At 42.8% G+C, this 25877-nt stretch overlaps 1 long non-coding RNA gene across 2 annotated transcripts; it reads left to right on the plus strand.

Annotated features, from left to right (window-relative positions):
• The first annotated feature begins 313 nt into the window (after positions 1-313).
• LOC128345008 (uncharacterized) lies at positions 314-25308 on the plus strand. 2 transcript variants are annotated; one of them, XR_008316180.1, is made up of 3 exons: positions 314-505; positions 16765-16849; positions 25029-25308. It is a non-coding gene; the product is annotated as an uncharacterized LOC128345008 (long non-coding RNA). The 2 variants fall into 2 exon arrangements; XR_008316179.1 differs by lacking the exon at positions 25029-25308 and adding an exon at positions 17364-17755.
• Positions 25309-25877: the final 569 nt, after the last annotated feature.

A 25877-nucleotide genomic window follows, 5' to 3' on the forward strand; every position in this document is an offset into this window, starting at 1 on the left:
AGAGACAGGTTAGAGTTCCTGCTCCCACTTTCTAGTCCTCCAAGCTTGTACAGCCATGCCGGTGCCAGGCTGTGGGCATGGCTTCGCAGCTCCAGGAAATTGCTCACAAAGGTGGGGGGGGGGTTCTACAGGTCCAGTGCGTCCAGCATAGACCTACCACTGCTGTTGCTACAAGGATCGCAGACTTCAAGCAGTACTCCCTGGTAGTGCTGCTGGCCCTTTAATTATAAGAGCTGCAGGGCCTGGTGTGCCTGTTAGCAGGCAGAGGAAGAAGGAAGTGTGCAGGGAGGGGTGTGGCATCCAGTCAGGGAATACACCATGGAGTGCAGGGTAAGCCCTAGAGCGTAACCGCTGTTGGTGCTGCTCCGAGCTGGCCTCTCACTGGTCACATAACCTGTAACCACAGTTATAGCGGTGGATGCATGCAGATGACACGACAGCCCCTTCTAACAGAGGTTTAGAGTGGTGAAACTGAGGAGTAATCCCAGCTCCAAATTCCAGTTTGGTAAGTAAACTGAACCCTGTGGTTTGGTTGTGAGGCCGTAGTTGCATGCATTCAGACATCACACGGAACTGGAGTTACAGGTTTGCTGGTAACCTGTAACTCCGGTTTTGTGCAATGTCTGGATACACACATTCCTTTCACATCCTCAGTTAGTAATGTGCCCTTCTCAGGATGGCTACCAAGATCTTCTGGATCCAGTACATTACTTAAGCTTGGGCCCCATATGGGGGAGAATGTGGGTTTGATCCTCAGCTACGTGATACACTCCCTGAGCAGTCTTTCTCCTCTGTGCTCCCAACAATCTGTGTCCAATGTTTGCAGTCCTAGGCTTATACCTCCATAAGAACATGAGGAAAGCCTTGCTGGAGGCCTAGGACCTATCTAGTCCAACCTCCTGTTTCCTACAGTGGCCCACCAGAAGCCCACAATTAGAAGATTAATGCATGCTCTCTCCCCTGCCATTCTTCCCCTGCAGCTGGTGTTAGGAAGTATCCTGCCTCTGAACTTGGAAGTAGCATATAGCCATCAAGTCTAACAGCCATTAATGGACTTGTCCTCCATGAATTTGTCTAATCCCTTTTTAAAGCCAACCAGACAGTGGCAATCTTAACCTGCAGTGGCAACAAATTCCATAGACTAATGAAGTACTGTGTGAAGAAGTACTTCCTTTTGTCTGTCTTAAATTTCCCACCACTCAATCAGCAGTGTTTATACAGACACAGCAGTGTGGGTAGTGCTCCAAACAAATATTTCTCCTTGTGTGGTAATATGTCAGCCAGTATTCCAAATGTGGCCACATCACAGGTGTGTATAATGGCATCATAATATTGATTGATTGATTAAGTGCCATCAAGTTGGTGTCGACTCTTGGCGACTACATAGATAGATTCTCTCCAGGATGATCTGTCTTCAACTTGGCCTTTAAAGTCTCTCAGTGGTGCCTTCATTGCTGTCTTAATTTTGTCCATCCACCTTGCTGCTGGTTGTCCTTTTCTTCTCTTTCCTTCAACTTTTCCCAGCATTATGGACTTCTCAAGGGAGCTGGGTTTTTGCATAATGTGTCCGAAGTATGATAGTTTGAGCCTGGTCATTTGTGCCTTGAGTAAAAATTCTGGATTGATTTGTTCTTTGATCCATTTGTTTGTTTTCCTGGCTGTCCATGGTATCCATACTATTAGCAGTTCTATTTTCAGTCCCCTTCTTAATTATCCCTAGCATGGCATTTGCCTTTTTCACAGCTGTTGCATACTGATTCAACCTTTTCATTGAGCTATCCACCATGACCCCCAAGATCTCTTTCCTGGCTTGTCACCAACAGCTGACTTTCCCCTTCAGCTTCCTTTTCACCAGTCCTTTCATTTTTGAGGTTCCCTCTTCTGAAGTCAAAAGTGTCTCTGTTGGACTTTCCTAGCAATTCTCACTTCCATATATGTTGAATTTGATTGCACAATGGTCAATGTTCCCTATCAGTTCTACAACACTGACATCTCACACCAATTCCTGACTACCACTGAGAATTAAGTTCAAGGTCATTTTCCTTCTGCTCAATTCCACAACTAACTATTCTCAGCACAGTCATTTAGGGTATCTAGACATGTGGTTTCTTTATTGTGGGCTAGATGTGAATTTACCCCGTCCATGTAAGGGCAGGGGTGGTTTCTCTGTGGGGTCAAAGTGGGCATAGTCTCACTAAAGATCTCCACCTTCTGCTTCCATTTTATTTACCTAACTATAAGTTGCAGGCACCATTTTGAATTCAGTAACTTGCGCATCCTCGCTGCCTCTCAAGACTCTACTGCTCCAGGACCTCCAGTTTGTGTGGCGATGGTTGACTCCAGGCTCTGTGCTCTCAATGGACAACATTAGCATAAGAATTCCCTCCCCATTTTTAACATTAGAAAGCCTCTTACCCAATAATCAGCTTTTTGTTTTGTTGTAGAAAGGTGGACTGGTCCTCCAGGAGCATCAACCAATAAGGAAACTTATGACAGGTTTACCTGCTCCCCAGTCAGGAGCACCTGGAGGCAGGCACACTTTTGAATAGGGCTGGAAGAAGAGAAATCCCACTGTGGGTGTATGCAGCAGGAAAGAGGAGGACCTGCCTCTACCGTGTCCATCAGTAGCGCCCCGCTCACACTTACAGTAGGGCTTGTCTGAATCATTGGGAGACTGGATCAATTTCGACAGTCCTTTTCAGACAAGTCCTACTGTAACTGTGAGCACGCTGCTGATTGACACAGCAGGGGCAGAACTTCCCCCTTCACCCCACTGTGCACAGCTACAGCCGGGCTATTTTATAATGCCTGAATGATGATTCGTATGATGTACTGCTGTCCAGCAATGAATGTATCAACTGAGGCTGCTGATTGTGTATGGTTGTATGGCAGCTCTGAACAAGCTAGCAATATGACATCCTGCTGCCTAGAGGCCATCCAGCCAATGGTGTGTGGAAGCCACAGCATCCTAGGGCCAGGCCTCGCTGTACTATGAGGAAAATCACCTGAGGCAGCAGATTGTGGGCCAGTTCTCACAAGCAGCATGACAGCCCACCCTGCACTTCCCATATGGGCAGTCTGCAGAGGGTGGTAGGCAAAAAGGCATCATGCAGCTTTTCCTCTTCCCTTCCTAACAGAAAAGCGAAAGAGAAGGAGAGATTTGAAAGGAAGAAAGGAACTGGGCTGTGATTTAAATGGAGAAAAAAAAAAAGAGAATGGAGATGGAACGGGAAACACCATTTGGTGTCCCATTTCAGGCTGTGAAATGTCACAGGCTGGCTCTGAAATGACATGGCCCTCTTGTCTAGCCTGGGGGAGGTGGAAGCAAACTCTTTTTCATTCCTCCACCAAGCTGAACTGAAGGAATACACAGCCCAGAAATATGTTAATGTAGCATCTGTACTAGATGCAAAAGTATAAATAGATGACTTCCTTTGCTCTGGGCCATCAGCAAACCTGTTGGATAAACAATTCTCTTTTGCCTTTGGTTGGGTGACAGAAGAAGCAATATTGAGCAAAGTTATATAGTGGGAGCTGGCAGTTTATCAAATATTTTCAAAAAGAGAGACTAAATCAAAGTAGTGTGCTGTTATAGTCATGCTAATCTTTAAAGAGACCATATGTCGCTTCATAAGCAGAGCATCCAAGGAAAGCTGGCTGATAAACACTTTCATCATAGAACAGAAATGGAGATCAGAAATGGGGGCCAGGAATATTACTTGTGAGATTGGCTTCCAGCAGCAGAAAGAACCACAATCCCTGATCACAGTTTGAGGCGTGTTATCCATTTGCTGAAAGTGGAATGAAAAATCCCAAGGCATTAGTTGCGGTTAATACATGGAGTTATCCCATGATGAATGAGCTATCATATGTGTGTATTTCAGAAAATTAGAATATACTCACCCTGGTCTTAAGTAATCAGAAGAATAGATGAGCTCTCTGTCTTGGGTTGCCTGGGACCCACTACCATTTGGTTTCTCCCTCTCAGAACTATCTCCTTCAGTGGCCATTCTGCCAGATCACTGTAACTATTAAGTAACATTATGAAAGTGTCTGCTTATTTTCCTCTTCCCTCTCAATTCATTTTTCCTTTTGCATCACATCTACCAGATCATAAGCCAGGACTGCATAACCAGCCTTCCAGCTGTTGCTGGACTACAACTCCCATCATCTTTGACTATTGACCACTGTGGCTGCGGATGATGGGAGTTTTCGTCCATCAATAGTTGGCGGGCTGAAGCTGTCATAAAACTGAACACACATAACTTAGTCCAATAAATCTATTGTGAAAAATATATGCAATCTATAACAAAACAAAGAAGGCACACTTCTAATTCTCCAATTACCACTAATTTTCATTGGGTATATAATCTGTGCTTTAGGAAGTTGATTCATGAGTATCTTTGTATCTGATGAAAATTTGCTTGAGTGAGAGAACATTCTAGAAGGGTTTGTAAGAGAGAACATTGTGGACATTGAAGTATGTGGACCAGTGACATTTCACCAGGACAAACTTCCATTTATTTATTTATTTATTTATTTATTTATTTATTTATTTATTTATTTTACATATTTTTATACGGCCCAAAACTTACATCTCTGAGCAGTTTACAACAAGATAAAAACAACATTAAAACATTAGTTAAAAACAAAAACAAGAAATTTAAAACACAATTTAAAATTTTTAAAACAATAGTCTAAAACAACATTAAAAACAATCAAAACAGTATCAGTTAAAAGCCTGGGTGAACAGATGCATCTTTAAAGACTTTTTAAAAATTGTCAGAGATGGGGAGGCTCTTATTTCTCTAGGGAGCGCATTCCAAAGCCTTGGGGCAGGAACGGAGAAGGCCCGTCCCTGAGTAGCCACCAGATGAGCTGGTGGCAAATGCAGACAAACCTTTCCTGATGATCTCAATGGGTAGTGGGGTTCATAACAAAGAAGACATTCACTTGAAAAATATATTTTGAAATTGAGGTCACCGGGTCAACGTGTGGACTTTACATATGCATTCTACCATTCTCCACATCATGGACTTTATTATTTTTTCTCCCATGTTATATGATTGTTTCTCCAATATTATTTCTCATGGCTTTGTCATGTTCTAGACTGCATAGATTTTTCACAATAGATTTATTGGACTACATTGTGTGTGTTCAGTTTGATGGGTGAATCTTTTTTGGTTTTTGTTGGTGTGTTTTCATAGATCTCAGGACGCTTCATTTATCTGAAGTTGTCACAAGCCATTATTTGCAATTGTGAGCTACTTTGAGTGCATTGTCAAAAAGGTTGTAAATAAATGTAGTGCTAAAAAAGATTGTTGTTATTGAAATCCCACGTTTTCCAATATGTATGGAAAGTGTTAACTTTCCCACTGCCCCCGATAATGATCTGAAGGCAGATTATGTATTTCTTCTGCAGCAGGTCTGGTCCTGAAAGATGACTGTCTGGGAACCATACCATATGTAAGTAGCTTTGAGGAAGAGCAGGATGGAAGAGTAAAATAAAATAACCTTTGCCTCAGTACAGTACTCTATTTCCAAAGGAATATGTATATGAGACTGCCCTTTACTGAAATGAGCAAGTGTTGGAGCTCTGTGTGATCTCCATGCCCAGAAGATAACACAATATTTCAGCCTCAGTTTTCTAGTGCTAAATTGATGGTGATTTCGGTGACTTTTTCTTGCAGAGGGATTGCAGTTATGAACATAACAATAAGAAAACCTAATGAAAAATTCTATTTAGCTGCTTCTCTACACATGAGGGCTGTAGAAGGAACTGACTAGGAGGAGGCACTTCTACAGGGCTGGTGTCGGGCTGCCATCATTGGGCATCTGCCAAAGGCCCAAAGCCCTCAGAAAGTACCACTGCTGATTACTGAGACTATCTCTGTGGTGGTGGGAGAGCACTTCTCTGGTGGCCCACCAGGTGGGAGGGGGCCAGAGGCAATCCTTCCAGGAGTCAGGGTGGGGCGGTTACCTCAGGTGTGTGCCCAAGAAGCAAGGCAGGGGGCAGCAAGTGCTATCCCCCGATACTACAGGGACCACAACTTAGGCCTCTTTCATTGCAGTACACTGTTCATTTTTCCTTCCTTGCCCCACTGGTGCGTGCCTCTTCCTTTCTCTCTTCCCCACACAAGCTAGGAACACCCCTGTTGCCACTGCCTGTCTTGGCAGTCTGGTTTGAAAAGTGCTTGTGTGCCACCATGACCACTGCCTCAACAACATGGCCCAGAAGTGCTGAGCACCTGCCCACTGATTAGGGGTGTGCATGGAACCGTTCTGGGTGCTTCGGTCCGAATTCAAACTGACTTCAAATCAAACCACCAGTCCACAAACTGGTTCCTTAGAACTGGCTGGTGGTTTGGTTCATGCGGTCAAACCGGGTAGAACCAGTTCAGTCCAGTTTGGCCTGGTTCAGGTGGCTATGCCAGTAAGGATTCCCCTTTACAAGCAAAGAGGATTCCTAACTCTAAGGGGTTTGAAAGGGCGGGTGGAGGGCAGGCAAGAAGGTACCTTACCACCACCAGCACAGTGGCTCTGCAGTGACAGTGGCTCCCCCAGGTCCTGCTGGCACTCCCCCCCCCCAGCAGTACGGGCCAGCCGGGGCCAAGTTCTTGCCTCTGTGCATTCACGGAAGCCATTTGCATGACCAACGTGCATGCGTGGAGGCCATTTGTGTGATCTCTGCACATGCATGGAGGCTGGAACCAGACCCCTGCCAGCCCGCACAGCTGGGGGGAAGTGCCAGCAGGGCCTGGGGACGCCACCACTGCAGCTGCTGCCAAGAAGCTGCTACCACCGCTGCACCACTGCCATTAAGGTGTCTTCTCACTCGCCTGCCCCCAGCCTGCCCTTTCAACCCCCTTAGAATTAGGAATCCCCTTTGCTTGTAAAGGAAACTCCTTACTGGATTACCCTTCAGAAGCATAGCCACCTGAACTGGCTTTAACTGGGCCGAACTGGTTTGATCTAAACGGGTCCTAGTTTGATTTTAATTTGGACTGGCCCCCTTTTTTGGCACCCAGTCCGGTTTGAGTTCAAACCAGTTGAACCGGGCTGGTTTGAATCGAACCGGGTTCAATTTGAACCAGTTCTGCACACCCCTACCACTGATGGGATCATGGTGTCATATTGTCCACTGTCTCAGGCAGCAAAATGTCTTGGAGCGTGCCTGGAGGGGGCAGGGCTTGAAACCTCTAACTGGCCCACACATGCATGTACATTTCTGGATTATTTATTGCTTAATGTGTGTACTAGTTGTATTGAAAAGCACTGGGTTTGTGTTGAAGTAATATGAATGTTCTAACTGTGATGTTGGAGATGTGATCATTCATTCGCTCTCTGTAGATCGCCATTGGATACTGCAGTGGTTAAGTAATGTACATGTGGTCACTTACATATTGAATGGATTGTGGGACTTTGCTCCACTTTTGTACCTTCGGTCTCCCCCACATTTCCCTCCTGCTTCATCCTCACCTCTTTGTATTTATATTGCTTGTATAGTACATTCCTTCCTTGGTCTAATATGTAAAATAAAAAGTAGGGAAACTTGAATTAAAAGTATAATAATACTATATTATACTAGTATAATAAATGGTATAGTATCATATTTAGTACACTAATATAATAAATATAGTATAAGAAAAAGTATAATACTTTTAAAAATCTAATGAGCATGGGCATATATGGGTGAACCAGTGTAAAGAAAGCTATGATTTACATGTGTAAGTTCAGATCTATGATGCAGAAATATTTTCCATTTATTACTTTATTTTGGTATTAGGATATGACTGGTGGGGGGCAGGGGAGGAGGAAAATGACACATAGTTTTGGTTCATTTATTAAAGAGGTTGTGCCACAAACAGACTACAAGACTTAATAATGTTCCCCGCATAGAAAACAAAGCCAAACTCAACCCTCTCATCAGTGACATTTGAACTCTGAGGAATTCCAGAGAAAAACACACACCAGTGTGGAATAGGATCCTGTTCTCCATCAGTGCCCTGGGATACTGTAAGCAGAGGAGTGTGAGAATGCAAACACACATGATGAGTCAGGAGTTGCTTTGCAAAAGAAAAAAGAAAAAAAAAGGTATTTGCCTTAGAAAAGGAAATAAGATATAACCATGACAAAAAGGAAGACACATGTATACACAAGGCAATAGGTAAACTGCAAAAAGAGGCAAATCCTGTGAAAGGGCTTCACCAGCAGCAGAGGCTACTATTTCAGGGGATGGTTGAGAAAAGTTTGTGGGGATTGAGAAAGGCCATCTGCCTTTCTGACCCAGAGATTCAGGTCTCTTGAAAACCATTGCTTGAGAGCTAGATTTGGGGGTGTTTCTGTATCGAATGACATGTGCCTCTAAACTTGTCATTTGCACTTTCATTTTTGTGTTGAATTAAAAGAGCAGCTGGTGGGGGGGGCACAATCAGAATTGGAACGGCAATCCATACTAAAGGAAAGGAAAGATTGTGCCGTTGAGTCAGTGTCGACTCTTGGTGACCACAGAGCCATGTGGTTTTCATGGTAGAATACAGGAGGGGTTTATCATTGCCTCCTTCTGTGCAGTATGAGACGATGCCTTTCAGCACCTTCCTATCTTGCTGCTGCCTGATATAGGTGTTTCAGCACGAGCAAGAAACACCTATAACAACCTCTTGCTCCCTAGGCAACTTCATGCTCCCATTTCCCCACTGGGCCATTAGGTGGTAGCTGTCTATAGTAGGGAGCATTTAACTCTTTCCCTTGCACTACAGCCTGAAAAAGAGGCTCCTGCAAAGCTGCTATTTAGGATCCTTGCTCTCTAGGCAAATGGCAGCTTCAGGGTGGGGGTGGGGAGCATATTCACTGAAATCATGGCACAAGCAGAAAGTGCTCAATGTCCCCTTCCCAAACTGAATTGAGCCCTCTGCAGCAATTTTTTTTAAATGGAAGGACAAATGACACCTTTGGCATTGCAAGAAGGATGACACTCACTGGCTGATACCTGATTAATGCTGTGCTTGCACAATGAAGAAAATTGCGTTAGTGCCAAAGATTGTGTTGCCTTGCAGAATCACGGAGATACTTGAAACTGTGCTTTTGTGCACAAGTTCACCGTGTGCAATGAATGAAGTGTGCCATAGGCTGTCCGCCTTGATGCGCATATGCAAACATGTTTGCACCAGCACAACACGTAGTAGGGAATGCAAGCTCCAGATTTAGTGTGAATAGCTAGCACAAGTCCAGTCTGGAGAGGAGAGCTGGACTTGTGGTAGCAAGCATGACTTGTCCCCTTAGCTAAGCAGGGTCTGCCCTGGTTGCATATGAATGGGAGACTAGAAGTGTGAGCTCTGTAAGATATTTCCCTTAGAGGATGGAGCCACCGCTCTGGGAACAGCAGAAGGTTCCAAGTTCCCTCCCTGGCAGCATCTCCAAGATAGGGCTGAGAAAGATTCCTGCCTGCAACCTTGGAGAAGCTGCTGCCAGTCTTTGAAGACAATACTGAACTAGATAGACCAATGGTCTGACTCAGTATATGGCAGCTTCCTATGTTCCTACAAGCACAGCATCCAACTGTCGGCCATCAGTTAGCCAATCTTCAACTTAAATATGTTTGCTTGGAAGAAAGCCTTTGGTCACATATCTATTTAATAAAGCTGAAATTAATTAAGTGCCAGCACAGATGCTATGCTATTGACTGTGATCGAAAAGAAATAATAGCTTCATGCTTCTGGGCTATGCGTCTGCTTTATGGTGTCTGCTTAATTTTAAAATTGTGTCTCTAAACCTAGAAAATGATGGCTCACTTTGCCACTTCAGTTTGCAGGTGTATTCAGGTTGCAGGTGTATTTCTTTCCCATGGGGGGGTTGGGATGACTACACACAGAAAATTAGTGAGTTGGGGAAAAGGTTAGGCTAAGCCTTTCCACTGACATCTCATTTTCTATGTTGGGGTGGGGTGGAAGAGCATTCACCCCCACTGACAATCTGCAACAGATTTACCTACTGCCCTGCTGTTTGTGAGATCTAGGCTTTAGATGCAAAGATCAGCACCATGAGGCCATCTAGGTTTGAGGCATGACATGTGCTTTCTCTGCAGGAAAAGGGAGTTCATTGGAAGGCCAGTATCGTGAACTCTGCCTTCACACCAATAACATATGTTTGTAATCTCATATATGCAATTGCATCTGCCAGTCAAAGATGTGAGTGATTTCTCATGTGAGAAGTCATAAAAAACCAAGCATTTAAAATGAGGTTTATTTTTATTTTGGAGTCTCAGAAGTATCCCACAGTCAGGGATGCCGTGAGGAGCATCTCCTCATGACAACACCTGCATTGTATTAAGTAAAAGGGTATTAGAACAGGTCTGCACAACTTGTAACCTGCTAAGCGAAAACAGACCACTAGCCAGATATCCATAGGTGCAGTGAGAGATTTTTCATTGTGGAGTCGAGGCAGGAAAAAACATTGCAAGGGCAGGAGGGCTGGGTGACTATAAAGGAGGTTTCTGGCAAACAATGCATATGGGGCAGAATTAGCATTTGAGGGACGCTGCCCCTATTTGCTCTCTTGTCACTATGCCCCTGTATGTATTAGGGCAGGAGTGGGCAAACTTGACCAGGACCCTCCAGGTGTTATAGAACTATAGCTCCCATCATCCCCAGCCACAAAATTGTGGCTGGGGATGATGGGATTTGTAGATCAGTGACAGCTGGGAGGCCACATTTGACCATCCCTGTACTAGGGCCTGCCACCAGGTGCTTAACAGTGCTCACCTGGGCTACTTTTATAGTCGCCTGTAATAAACTCCTGGTTGGTCATCATACATGGCAAGTGAACTCTGTCTTAGTACTGATGCAACCCTGATTTACCAAGTACTGAAGGATTCTCAGAATGAACCTACCAGGGCTGACATCAAATTAACGTTTTGAGCACTGAAGCTTTCGAATGGTGATCCTTTCAACTCTCTGTTTCTTTCTTTTCTTCTTTCTTTTGCATGGGTTTGGAATACAGGCAATTGGTCCCTTTACTAAAGCATCATCTGAGGCCTACATACTCCCTACCCTCACCCTATATTACTTGCCACCACACTCTCTAATATATCTGAACCATTCACTGATAAAGATACAGAGGAATGTATCTGAAATTTGCTGCATTCTAGAAAAGCCATTTTTCAGATACTTTATATAGCTTAGATTTCTCCACAAGAAACATGACCGCTGTTTTCTTGCAGTATGAGCAGGAATACGTGAGTTGTGAGGATTTTGACAGGGTCACATAGGAGTCTGGAGAATAACTATAACATAGAAACATCTTAATTTGTGCATCTCCTTAAAAAAAAGCTTGCAGAATATACTGGCTGGGGATAATGGTGGTTCTGTAACTCTGCTGGTATGTGTTGGTTAATGCTTTTCTAGACTTTTCCCTCAATATGCCCATCTGGATAGTACCAATAGTACCGAACTGGTAGTACCGATAGTACCAAGGTTTTGGCCATTAAAGTTCATGTGAACAGCTTAGGACCTGGGTATTTAAGAGAACGTCTTCCTTGTTATGAGCCTCATCGCCCATTGAGATCATCCAGAGAGCTTCGTCTCCAGTTGCTACTGGTTTGTCTGGTGGCCACATGGGGATGGGCCTTCTCTGTTGCTGCCCCAAGACTGTGGAATGCACTCCCTCCCGAAATACAAGCCTCCTCTTCTCTGACTTTTAAAAAGCACTTGAAGATTTACCTCTTCACCCAAGCTTTTTAATCTGACTCCAGTTTTAAATTGTTTTAAGGTTTTTATTCCTGTATTTTAACCTGTTTTATGTCGCTGTAAACCACCCAGAGATGAAAGTTTGGTGTGTGTGTGTACATATTTGATAAACAAACAAATTTTGGTCTATGACCGTAAATAAACATACTGACTGATAAACAAACAAACAAACAAACAAATAAATGTGATACCATTTGTTATACATTTATTTATTTTAACATTAACACATTGCATTAATTGGATATGGAGAGAGGAGGGGATATTGTATTTGATTCAAGTCTGAATTACAAGTAAACTAGGCATTCAACTAATAAATAAACAAAATAATGTTTTAAATACTGACACCTGCTACTATGTGGATAATTAAGACAACACCTAGGGCCATCTTTTCCGTGCAGTTATGCTAGAAAAAGTTTCATCTGTTAAATTTCTGGCTCTCATGAGGCTGCACAGGAACCTTCCCAGAAACAGGTGGCAATGGCAATCCTACTGTTTCTAAAACTGAAATTAAATTTTCCCATTATCCTTATTTTGAAATAGAAATTGTCTGTTTGGCATACCCAATTTGGCACTGCTAACATTCACTCTTCAGAAAATAATAGATCTTCAGATTAATGATGAAAATCTAACCTCGCTGATATGTGGCTTGATCCTGTACTCAATTTTCTATTGTGTGTATTGCTGTTTGATGTGGTAGCTGGGAATACAGAAGCTGAGTCCATGAGCTTTGATGAGGTCACGCCAGCCGTTCTAAGATTCCCTAATCTAAGAAGCATCGCCTTGCATAAGACCCTAATTACTGACTTCTTTACTTATCAGACAGTTACCAAAACAGCAACACAGGGCTGTTTATGACCTAGATAAAAGAGTTGCTGATAATCCTTATCAGCATCCAATAATTACACTATAATTATAGTAGGTAATGTAAGAGATAAGGCACCACCTAGTGGACAAAACGTTTAACCATATAGCTCCCTTTATTTCTGGAGGTACAATTTCCCTAAAAGCCCTTGTTCCTAAAATCCAAATTTCAAAGGTAGCTTTGTAGAGATTTCCAGAGTAGCTACTCCCCATAGTTACTGTATTAGCACTTACTTGAACGCTAGCAGTGGCCAGCAGTACAGTAAGATTTTCCCTGCTACCAACCCTGGCTAAAATAACAAGTCATGAATCAGCAGCATGTTATACTATGTGACCTACAGAACAAGAATATGCAACAATGTAATGTGGTTAATTTATTTTGTTTAACACAAGTAAATTCTGAAGCATGTGGGCAGAATCTGCAGAGAACTTGGTTTGTGCATGTCCTACTTTAATTAATAAAATCTACATATGAACATACATTCTTGTGTTCATACTGGTGTGCAAAGAAATTAATTACCCTCTATAAGTAATTGTACAAGAAGCAACTTTAACTGAGAAATGAGTTTGTAAATGAGAAACAAGAGTTTGATATTTATTACTAACTGAAACATAGGCTAAGAAAACAATGAGCAGACTAGCAGTCTCTTAATCAGAGAGAGGGAGAACCTCTCAGTTTGAATTCAGGACAGTGAGAGAGGAGCTTAGCCTCAAACATAGTCCCAAACCCAAACATTGACACAAACATATACAGACAAGCATGTGCCTGGACAAGAGCAGAGACAACACTAGTAATAATAATTAAAAATAAATAATGAATAATTGTATTTGTTAGCTACCCCATAACAAATTGTTCTCTGGGTGTCAAGATTAAAATGTCCAATAAAAACACATAAAACTGCATGCTTGAATGCAGAAGGTTCCAAATTCCCTCCCTGGCATCTCCAAGATAGGACTGAGAGAGACTCCTGCCTACAACCTTGGAGAAGCTGCTGCCATTCTGTGTAGACCAGGGATTCTCAACGTTGGGTCCCCAGATGGTATTGGACTTCAACTCCCATAATTCCCAGGCCCAGTGGCCGTTGGCTGGGGATTATGGGAGTTGAAGTCCAATAACATCTGGGGAACCAACGTTGAGAATCCCTGGTATAGACAATACTGAAGTAGATGGACCTGTGGTCTGACTTGGTATAAGGCAGCTTCCTATGTTCTTATGCATCAAACCACAACACAGACTCAAAAATACAAAATCAGTACAAAACAATTTTTAAAACTTGGTTTTTAAAGTCCGTTTTAAAAATCAAATTTAAAAAGCCTGAGTGAACAGAAAGGTCTTTACCTAGCATCTAAAAGAACGCCCTCTCCCTAGTAGCAACCCATCTCACCTGGTTTGGTGGGGCACTCGGAGCAGGGACTCTGAAGGGCAGAGCAGGGCATCTTAAGGTCCAAGTTGGGACATATGGGACAAGGTACTCTCTTGGGTAACCCGGTCCCAAACTATTTAGAGCTACCTAAGGGATGTGCATGAACCAGTTCAGTCCCTCCTTAGGGAAGTGCCGAACTGGCTTGGGTGCCTGAGCGGAACCAGTTTAGTGGAGTTGGGAGCAGGTAAGTACCTGCTTACCTGCTTTTTAAGTAAACTGCTCCCTGCCCTGCCCACGGCTGCCTGCACATATGGGATCATCTCTGTTTACTGGCAGGTAGCAGTAACTTTAAATCTGCCATGCCTTTTAGATACGTCCAGTAATTTTAGCTGCAGTCCAGTCTCTCTTTGTTGGTGAGTTCATTCTTCTGCACAATATCCCAACCACTGCTGCAATGTCTAGTCATGAAACATTTGATATATACAGGGACTTTCCAATTCCCATTTTGTATCTGTTGTTATTTTCCAGTGGTTCTTTTTCATTCAGACAACCCACTTTAATTGGGGTGTTTATTTGCTTCTATCAAACCAAGACAAGTCCACAATCTTTTGTTTTTGATTTAGGGTAAAACTCCAGTCTTCTTGCCTTTTTTCTTGAATACCTAGATAATAGGAGATTTCTCCCAGATTTTTAATTTCCAGTTCTTTACTTAAACTTTTCACGTGCACATCATGATCTGTCTTTTCTTTATGACACATTATCAAGTCATCAACATATATGAGAATGTGTGCCCATCTTCCATCTCTGAGCCTTGTATACAAGCAGGAATCAGCTTTTCCTTGCCTGAATCCTTCTCTTAGAAGCAGTTGGTTTAATTTTCCATTCCAAGCTCTGACATCTTGTTTTAGTCCATTTATGCTTTTCTGAAGCTTACAAACCAATGCTTCTTTTTCTGGCTTCTCCAAACCGGGTGGTTGTTTCATACATATATCCTCTTTAATGTCACCATATAGAAATGCTATTTTAATATCTAGGTGATGTACTTCCATCCTCCTTGATGCAGCAATAGTAAGTAGCAGTCTAATGGATGTATATTTGACCACAGGTGCAAATGTCTCTTCACAATCGTCTCCATATTTTTGTGCATAACCTTTGGTACCCAATCTTGGTTTATATCACTGGATAACCCCTTCTGCATCACATTTGGTTGTAAAAACCAAGGGTTGTGTTACTATGTCCATGTTTTGTTCTTACAAAGTGATGCAATCTCTTATTTTGCTGCCTGCAGCCATTTATCTGCCTCTGAATCAGGCATGCCTTCAGTTTTGGGCCCATCTGTAGGTTCTCGCATTTTCTCTTCTCTGACAGCCAATGGTAATCTTTTAGGTGGGATCCCTTTATTGATTCTGCTTGAGCATCTCACTTCTTGTTCCATCTCAATCTCCCCTTCTTGATTGGAACACTCTGGTTTTGTCCCAATCTCCACTCCTTTTCTCAATTCTCTATTATATCATAGTCTATGATTACTTGTTCATTTTGTTGCTGTGGTTGCTGTTCAGCCTCTTCAGTTACTGGAAAACCCAGGTCAGAGTCAGACATCACATTACATAACATAAGAACATAAGAACAGCCCTGCTGGATCAGGCACAAGGCCCATCTAGTCCAGCATCCTGTTTCACACAGTGGCCCACCAGATGCCTCTGGGGATTCCACAGGCAAGTGGTATGTGCATGCCCTCTCTCCTGCTGTTGCCTGGCGCAGGCCTTGAACATGCCTCCAGAGGGGTGGTGGAGGGTGGCTTCTTTAAGTGTAAATGGAGCCAGTGCTCCATGCCACCCAGCAGCCCCCGTAGCAGGGAATCGCCTCCACGACTCACCTGGCCGCTGGTGGGGGCTCACCTCCGTGGGAGCCAGGTAAGTGGTGGAGATGATTCCCTGTGGCGGGGGCTGCTGGGTAGCACAGAGCACCGGCTCCATTTACACTTAAAGAAGCTACCCACCGCCCCCTCCCCCAGAGGCACATCCACGGCCCGCGCCTGGCTGTTGCTCCCCTATTGAGAGTGCCTCTCTGCTAACTGGGCAGAGAGGCACCTTTTACCATGGTGATTCTCTTTATTTAGCAGGAGGAGAGTAACTGGTCCTACCCACCCCCAGCACAGTACTTCCAGTGACTGTTGCTGGTGTGTGTCTTATGTTTCTTTTTAGAATGTGAGCCCTTTGGGGACAGGGAGCCATCTTATTTGTTTTATTTCTCTTTGTAAACCGCCCTGAGCCATTTTTGGAAGGGCGGTATAGAAATCGAATTCATCATCATCATCATCATCATCATCATGCCTCTGAGGTTGGAGATGGCCCACAGCCATCAGACTAGTAGTCATTGGTAGACCTGTCCTCCATGAATCTGTCTAAAATTCTAAAAAGCCATCTAAGCTGGTGGCTATCACCACATCCCATGGCAAGAGGATGACACACTATCACATTGGCATTTGACTTTTGCCTCAACAAAATATGCAACTCTATGCAGTTTAACAGTCTCTGTGATGTGATCGTGTGTTCTGTAGCTTTTGCTGTTCAGTGAATAACCTATGAATATTCCCTCTTCACTTCTGCAGTCTTATTTTCTTCTTAGTACTTTAGGAATAGATGCATATGGTTTGCATCCAAATACTGTAATATGCTTTAAGTTAGATTTTTCCCCATTCCACAGTTCAAAGGGTGTTACTCCAGTAGTTTTTGTTGGAATTCTATTCTGCAAATAAGTTGCAGTCGTTACAGCTTCTCTCATTTGTTTTCCAGACCCAAGTCAAGAAGCATACTTCTAGACATTTCAATCAAAATTCTGTTCTTTCTCTTTGCCACTCCATTTTCCTCTGAGTATAAGGTATTGTTCTCTGATGTTTAATTCCTTGTTCTTTTACATATTGCTCAATATCCTTCCCAGTATATTCCCCACAATTATCAGTGTACAAAGTATTAGGTTTTCTTCCAAATGTGTTGCTTACTCTAGCCACATATTATTTAAGTTTTGGCAACACTTCAGTTTTCTCTTTGAGTAAGTAAGTGTACTACCTACAGTGAGAAAAAATATCTACGAAAGTAAGGAAATAGAAATTATTCTTTCCTAGTGTCTTTAATGGGAAGGGCTCACAAATACCAGTATGAATCAAATCCAAAACCTCATTGGATTGCCTTTCTGTAGTTGATGATTATGTGCCCCTTGTTGATTTCACTTTAACACTTACAATGCATTTCACTTCAGATTTGCATTGTTTAACCTGTAGGTTTCTTGCCAATTGTTCTTTTACTAATTTTTGAAATACATTACTTGCTTGAATGCCCAAATCACTCATGCAATCTTTGTATGCACACTCACTTGCAACATTTCTCTTTCACAGTCTGTTTCACACAGTTTACCATCTTTCAACATGCCTTTGATCAGACATTTTCCTTCTTTGAAAATAAAGCAATGGTCCCTTCTGAAAATAACTCTACAATCATCCATGCCATGTAGCTGTTTTTACACTCATTAAACTGTTTTGCATACTTGGAACATAGTATGCCCCTGTAATGCATACTCCATTCACTCTGTTTGCACCAAGTTCACACTTCAGATAAACTGTCCTGCAAAGATTTGCTGCCTGATAGCAATGTATATAAGACTTTTATGTCCCATGCTTATCTCAGAGAAATATTGCAAATTATTGAAGAAATGTGAAGTAGCTCCAGTATTCAAATATATTTTGTTTCTACTTTGACTTGCATAACCTTGCAGATTGTTTCTTTTGCAGCGCACAATTTTTCATCTTTCTCAGCGTTATTTTCATTATTTTCACTTTTGCATATTATTTCAAGTTTGTTTGTTAGAAAGTCAGTTTTCTGGAATTTAGTCTTATTAGCTTTTCTCTGTTGAGAATTATTTATTTATTATTCATTCATTCATTCATTCATTCATTAAAACATTTCTATACCACCCAAAACTTACGTCTCTGGGTGGTTTACAACAGAATAAAAACAAAGTAAAACATTCGTTAAGACAGAAATGGGGGGAGGGAAACACACATTACAACAATTTAAAAAATTTAAAAACAATACTTTAAAACAGCATTAACAGCATTAAAACCATTAAAACCATTAATTAAAAGCCTGGGTGAAGAAATGTGTTTTAAAAGACTTTTTAAAAGCTGTCAGAGATGGGGAGGCTCTTATTTCACTAGGGAGTGCATTCCAAAGCCTTGGGGCTGCAGCGGAGAAGGCCCACCCCTGAGTGGCCACCAGACGAGCCGGTGGCAGCTGCAGACGGACCGCTCCAGCAGATCTCAGTGGGCGGTGGGGTTCATGCAGAAGAAGGCATTCCCTTAATTACCAAGGGCCCAAACTGTTTAGGGCTTTATAGGTTATATCCAGCACCTTGTATTTTGCCCAGAAACATATCAGCAGCCAGTGTAGCTCCTTCAATACAGGAGTTATATGGTCTCTCCTAGATGACCCAGAGACCAACCTGGCTACCGCATTCTGGACCAGCTGTCGTTTCCGGACTACGTACAAGGGCAGCCCCACATAGAGCACATTACAGTAATCCAGTCTGGAGGTTACCAGCAGATGTACCACTGTTTAGAGGTCATTCACCTCAAGAAATGGACGCAGCTGGCGTATCAGCCAAAGCTGATAGAAGGCACTTCTGGCCACCGCCTCAACCTGGGACACCAGGGAGAGGCTCAGATTCAGAAGCACCCCTAGACTGCATACCTGTTCCTTCTGGGGAAGTTTGACCCCATCCAGAACAGGCAAATCAAAATAATCTCTCGAGTTCCGACCCCGGACAATGAATCCGTCTTAGCCAGATTCAGCCTCAGTTTGTTATCCCTCATCCAGCCCATCACCAACTCCAGGCAGGCATTTAGGGAGGTAATGCCCTCTCCCGATGATGCTGACATGGAGAAATAGATTTGGGTGTCATCAGCATACTGGTAGCACCCTGCACCAAATCTCCTGATGATCTCTCCCAGCGGTTTCATGTAGATATTAAACAACATTGGAGACAATATGGAGCCCTACGGAACACCATACAAAAGTTGAGATTTTGATGAACAGCAGTCTCCAAGGGACACCATCTGGAACCTGCCCGAGAGGTAGGAGTGGAGCCTCTGCAAAGCCGTGCCTCCAACTCCCAACCCCCTCAGACGCTCCAGAAGGATACTATGGTCGATAGTAACAAAAACTGCCGAGAGGTCCAGAAGGACCAACAGAGTCACACTTCCTCTGTCAATTGCCAATTGGAGATCATCCATCAGGCCGACCAAAGCAGTCTCCACCCCATAGCCAGCCCAAAACCCAGTTTGAAATGGGTCAAGATAATCAGTTTCATCCAAGACTGTCTGGAGCTGGGAGGACACCACCCTCTCAATTACCTTGCCCAGCCATGGAAGGTTGGAGACAGGCCTGTAGTTGTTCAAGTCTGAGGGATCCAGGGTAGGCTTCTTCAGAAGTGGTCTAATAACTGCCTCCTTAAGACAAGGAGGCATCCTACCTTCCCTCAGAGATGCATTTATAATCTCTACCAGGCCTTCTACAACAACCCTTCTGCCAGATAATATAAGCCATGTCGGACAAGGGTCAGAAGAACAGGTGGTAGGCCGCACCATTCCAATCAGCTTGTCCACATCCTCAGGAGTCACAAACTGGAACTGATCCAACCTAATCATACAAGAGGAGTCGCAGACACTGAGGTAATTGTGGAGACGGAGTCTAAGTTGGCCCAAATACAAGAGATGTTTTCCATAAAGAATTCATTAAACACATCACAGCTGGTGGTAGATGGTTCCAGATTCTGATTCAAGGGAGGAGGGGCACTCACTAGCCCTCTCACAACCCTGAACAACTCCGCTGGATGTGAACTTGTGGATGCAATACGGGCAGAAAAGAATTGCTTCTTTGCCGCACGTATCGCCTGAGCATAGGTCTTCAAATGAGCTCTATGTTGCAATCTGTCTGATTCAAGCCGAGTCTTTCTCCACTTGCTCTCCAGTTGTCTACCTTGCCGCTTCAGCCCCTGTAGTTCTTCTGTATACCAAGGGGCCAATTTTGAAGCAGGTCGGAGCAATCATGTGTAGTGCCCCAGTGAGTTTGCTGTTCCAATTCTCCACCAGGGCATCAACAGGATCACCATCAGAGCCAACACTAAATCCCTCCAAGGCTTCTTGAAATCCTATTGGATCCAATAACCTTCTTGGGCGGATCATCCTAATAGGTCCCTCGTCCCTGTGAAGGTGGGAAGTGATTGTGAGTCCGACCTTAACCAGATGGTGGTCCGTTTATGACAATGGGGAAATCACAGGATTCCCCACCCACAGAGCACCACCCTGATCAGAGTGAAAGACCAAATCAAGCGTGTGACCAGCAATGTGCGTCGGCCCCAAGACCACTTGGGATAGGCCCATAGTCGTCATGGCTGCTATGAACTCCTGAGCCGCCCCAGACAAATTGGTCCCGAAGTGAACATTGAAGCCTGGGGGACTCCAACACCAAGTCCGAGACCAAGTCCATCAGCTCAGTTAGGGACCCTGTTGAGCAGCGGGGTGATCAGTACACCAACAGAAGTCCCAGTCTATCCCTGGTCCCCAGACTTAAGTACACACATTCAATATGGTCTGACACTCTAACAGGGATCCTGGTAAGGGAAAGGTTATTCTTATAGACCAAAGCCACTCCACCTCCCCACCCATGGTCCCTCACCTGCTCCTCAAAAGAGTACCCTGGAGGAAGAAGCTGGGACCACACTGGCCCCCAGCCTCCCCCAGCCAGGGGAAGGTATAATTCCCTTGGTATAATATAAGATATAATTCCCTTGCTCTTTACTAAGACAAGCATTCCTCACATACAGAGTTCTTCCACATATAAACATTGTCTACCATCAGCAACTTTGTAGGCTTGATTTTTAACTGATTCATCCCTTTGTGTTTGCTTTTTCAAATTAAACTCTTGCAAACATTCCTGCACAAAACTCAAAGTCACATTTTATTTAATATGCATAAAATTGTCAATATTCTCATATTCTTTAGGCAAGGTATTAAGCAAAAGTCAATTTTTTGCTGGTTCAGGCATATTTATCTCCTGCAGCTCCAACTCTCTCAGTATTCCCAGAAATGAGCATATGTGCTGTTGCAAACTCTCTCCCCCTTTTGTTACGGACCATGTACCCCAACCTTGGACTTAAAGGTACCAACTCAGAAGTATATGGAATTCAGGCTTGTGTCTGATTTCATTTTATATTAAGAGTTCAATTAAAGGCCTGAACTTGAGGTGAACATGACACCCAGATCTGCCTGGGTAACGCCTGGTAAATGATTTGTAGAGGCAGTGGTAATCTAGCATTGTTTTTCAGTGTTTGTGGAACTCACAAGAGACACAATGGGTCAAGCTTAATTACCAGTCTCACACTGCTGAAATTAACTTGCTGTCCAGTAATCCCCTTACATCACTGACAGGATGCTTCTGCCTTAGTCAAATGTGTTGATTAACTTGCCTCACACATGTGCCCCTTTTTGATGTTACTTTGAATATTCTTTTGTTATAAATACACACTAGATAGAGGTACACAAGAAATAATGTAATTCCTGTCTCACACAAATAAAACTAATTCTCTCACTAACTCCTGACTTTTAACACCTTTTGGGACCGGGCTAGCAACTCAGAGATGCAGATTTGCTTTGGGCAATGTCCCCTCCTCAAGATAGCAGCTAACAGAAGATGAGATTGAGATCTCTCTGGACTGACCAAATATCCTGAGCTAATTTTGGTAATTAAAAGACAATATTCAGAGGATAGCAGGAATAGACGCCTTTTGTGATCCAGAAGACTCAAATGAACATCAAAGGATGGAACCACTATAAGAAGGAGTCTCTGGACATGGCAGATGCACAGTCTTGTGCCTACAAGCAATCTTGTGCCTACATGCAAGAGCTGCTCACACACCATCCCAGAGTTTGCTGCTAAGCCGCGGGGCAACAAGCAGGAACTCTGTCCATGGACAGGGGCTGTCTGTGACTTCTACTGCGCAGTGAGAAGCCAAGACTTCCCCAGCCATGGCGCTCTGACTCTCAGCCGTGATCTGAGCAACTGCAAAAACTCCTGTCTCCAGCCAAGAACCTCGCTCCTTCAGTGGAAGAGATCCACCGCTCTCAAGTCTCTGGTCCTGGTAATATGCTGCTCCTTACAAGCCTTGGGTCCCTCCATCTTTTCCCCTCCTTCTCCTCCCCCCCTTTCCTCTACTAATTCCTGAACCATGCCAGCCCTCAGCCTTCCTTACCCCGCCCCTTTCCGTCTGTATCTGAATTGTATTAGGCTCTAGGAAGATTTAATACACACACATATGGTAGTTAGGAACACTGGTTGAATATTGGTACTGGCTAGGATGTTCTGTTTAAATACTGTTGGTAATATTGATAGAGTGTTCTGCTTTCTGCTCAACTAGAATTGATGTTGTTATTCTTTTATACTCAAGCCCATTGAATCTTTGAGGATTGGTTTGATCTCCTTTCTTCCTTGCGCCCAGATTCTACATGGTCACCATATAAAAGAACTTCGTCACTTGGTGACACTATGAGCCAGGCCTAGTTTTGTATGCTAGCTAGTGAGCATATTTAGTATATAAATCAGGCCTGGACCATAACACTTTGAATCTTTTACTACACAACTGCAGCATAAGAGAAACCTGACTATTCAGGGTTCTTTGTTGAAATACCCACTTAGTCTTTCCCACATCTCTCTTGCTGTATTTTAGTCTTCTATATGATGGATTAATGAATCACTTACAGTCAGAAATATGTGTCCCATGGCTTGCTTGTTTGCTGAATCCCATCCTCACTGTTTCTCTTTTTTCCTCTGTCTTTGTTCTTTCAAAACACAAGATAATCAAAAAATATTCAGCACATCTTCACTCTGAAGGACCATCTTCTATAGTTTGTTTCATTGAGTAGTCCAACAGTGGGATGCCTCCCTACAGATGCAAAAATGGTCATCTTGTCCAGCTTCCTTGCCTACAAACTCTTGGTTTCACAATTTATTGCTTCATAACTGGGCCCATAACCCAATGTTGCAGAGAAATTATTTATCCTTTCTTAGTAATTGTACAGGAAGGCAACTTTAACTGAGAAACTAGTGTTTGATATTTACTATTAAGTGAAACATAGCCTAAGAAAATAATAAACAGACTAACAGTCTCTTATTCAGTAAGAGGGAGAACTTCTCAGCTTGAATTCAGGATAGCAAGTAAAGATCTAGAAGGAGGGAGGAGTTTAGTTTCCACCCCCAAACCCAAACATAGATACAAACATACTGTATACAGACCAGCATGCCCTAGACAAGACCAGAGGCAATGCTTATACAGTAAATGCCAACACACATACTTTCCATTGCTTTCGGTGGAGCTTGTCCATAGGAATTTTCCTATAGATCATGGCCACAGTGTTTGTTTCTGTTTTGTTTTTTGCTACATGTAATTTGACATATAATTATCAAGGGATGAGAAATCAAGTAATTGCATGCAGGAATGGAGACAGAAGGAAAGCTTGAGGAGCAACTCAAATTTTCAGGGAGGAGAGGAAAGGTGCATTTAGAGGGGTAGAACATATGTTCTGAGGGGAAAGAAAAGCACTTTTTAACATGGAGATAAAAGTTTAACAATTGGAGAGAGGAAATGCACTTTAAGTAGAAGTGAAAAGGCAACACATTAGGAGGAGTTCAATAAAACGAACAGGGGAACTCCTCAAATACTTATCTGCACCCTTGATTACATGCATGTATGAATAACTCTAAGTTCTTTGTGCATCAAAGCACAGACAATTACTATACAAATATTATTTATAATCTTAATTTTCATCCCTAGATATTGTCTTGAATATCTAAATCAGTTGCATTTATTAAGTTTTTTATTCCACTTGTCCTTTGATTTTGTTGTTGTTGAGCTTAAATATAAATGTGAAGTTTTATCAAATGCTGAGCTCATACATCAACATGCCACTGAAAATCTTCAAAAAGGAAGTTGAGCACAGTTACCTTACATCACAAGGAGCACACGGCTGAAGTCCCCCACAACCTCTTCACTCAGAGATTGTGCTAAGTTTCAAAGAGCTTGAGGGCAAAGCCCTGCCTTAGGTCCCCTGAAGGTACTTCCATCACGTCCCCAGTGCAATGTCTAAATTTATGTCTATATAAATAAAATAATTTATTGTGGGAAAGCCTGTTTTCTTTTTCTTCTCTGGGAATGGAAAGAGGAAGAGGCAAATGTGCCAAATTTGTTGGGCCATTTCCCCCCTTATTTATTTATTGTTCATTAGCAAGATCTAAGCCACCTAATGGTGCAGCAGGGAAATGGCCTGACTACCAAGCCGGAAGTTGCTGGTTCAAATCCTCGCTGGTATGTTTCCCAGACTATGGGAAATGCCTATATTGGGCAGCAGCAATATAGGAAAATGCTGAAAGGCATCATCTCATACTGTGCAGGAGGAGGCAATGGTAAACCCCTCCTGTATTCTACCAAAGACAATCACAGGGCTCTTTGGTCACCAGGAGTCAACACCGACCCGAGGGCACACTTTACCTTTAGCAAGACATTCTCCATAGATATCTTGTTGATTAACAAGACATTCTCCATATCCAGAATGCATAAAATAACACTGTTATTTAAACCAGAAGAAAACATGCTTTGATGCCAGTTACTTCATTGTGAACATTACTATTGAGTCTTTCGTGAAAATAGTTTGGGCGATACTAAGCATGTTTACCTGAAGGTAAAGCTTAGTTCTCACAAACCCTAACCCTAACCACATCAGATTTAGGGGCATAGACAACATTTCTATCACATAGAAAACCAGGTGTTGGGGACTGTTCCATCCTAGCCTTACCTTAAGATTCCTTAACTTGCAATCTGAGGAGGTACATAATCCTACTCCAGAAGCTAAGCAGATCTGGCCATTTAAGCTATATGTTGATAACCTGGAAACCAATGGAATAGCGTCCTAAAGTGAAATATTTATATGTTTACATGTTTTGGATTTGGACAGTATATTAAGAAGATATGAAAATCCTCCTTGGATCAAGCCAAGGACTATGTAGTCCAGCATCCTGTTTCCCACAGTGGCCCACCAGATGCCTCTGGAAAGCCCACAAGCAAGAGATGAAGGCATACCTCTCTCCAGCCATTGTTCCTCTGCAACTGGTACATGTTTGTTGTTGTTTATTTACGATCTTAGATCAAACATCAATATATGCAGAATATACACAGTAAAAAGAAAATAATGGAAACAAAGTCTAAAATGTCATCAAATATATAAAATCAGGAATCTTTGACAGTAACCAATTGCTGTGCTCTAGCTTCTCTTAGTTTGGTCAATGTGTAACAAAATTTAGCAATCTGCAACTGGTATTTGAAGACATACTGCCTCTGAATCTGGAGGTCGAATATAGCACTCAAGGCTAGTGGCTATTTTTAAAAGTCTTTAAAGACATTTCCCCCCCACCCAACATTTTAACTAGACAATGGTTTAAAATTTGTTTCAAGGTATTTATTTATGTTTTAACTCATTTTATGTTGTAAACTGCCCAGAGATGGAAGTTTGGGGTGGTGTACAAATAAGATAAATAAATATACAAACAAACAAATGGATAGATAGATAGACTTGTCCTCCATGAAGGTGACTGATCCCCTTTTAACGTCAAAAGGACACAGAAGAAAAGAACATGAAATGAAACCATTAAAGGGAAGAAATTCAAGACAAGAGCAAGAAAAGAAACTAACAACAAAAGATATTTTGGACTGTAGGAGAAGGAAACCTCTGGGCACAACATCACATCCAAAGCCAATTCAAGCCTATAGGCAAAATCCACTGGGATTCTACTGTGGGTTCTCCCCA

The sequence above is a fragment of the Hemicordylus capensis genome, chromosome 2, assembly GCF_027244095.1.
Source record: "Hemicordylus capensis ecotype Gifberg chromosome 2, rHemCap1.1.pri, whole genome shotgun sequence".
Classification (NCBI taxonomy): Eukaryota; Metazoa; Chordata; class Lepidosauria; order Squamata; family Cordylidae; genus Hemicordylus; species Hemicordylus capensis.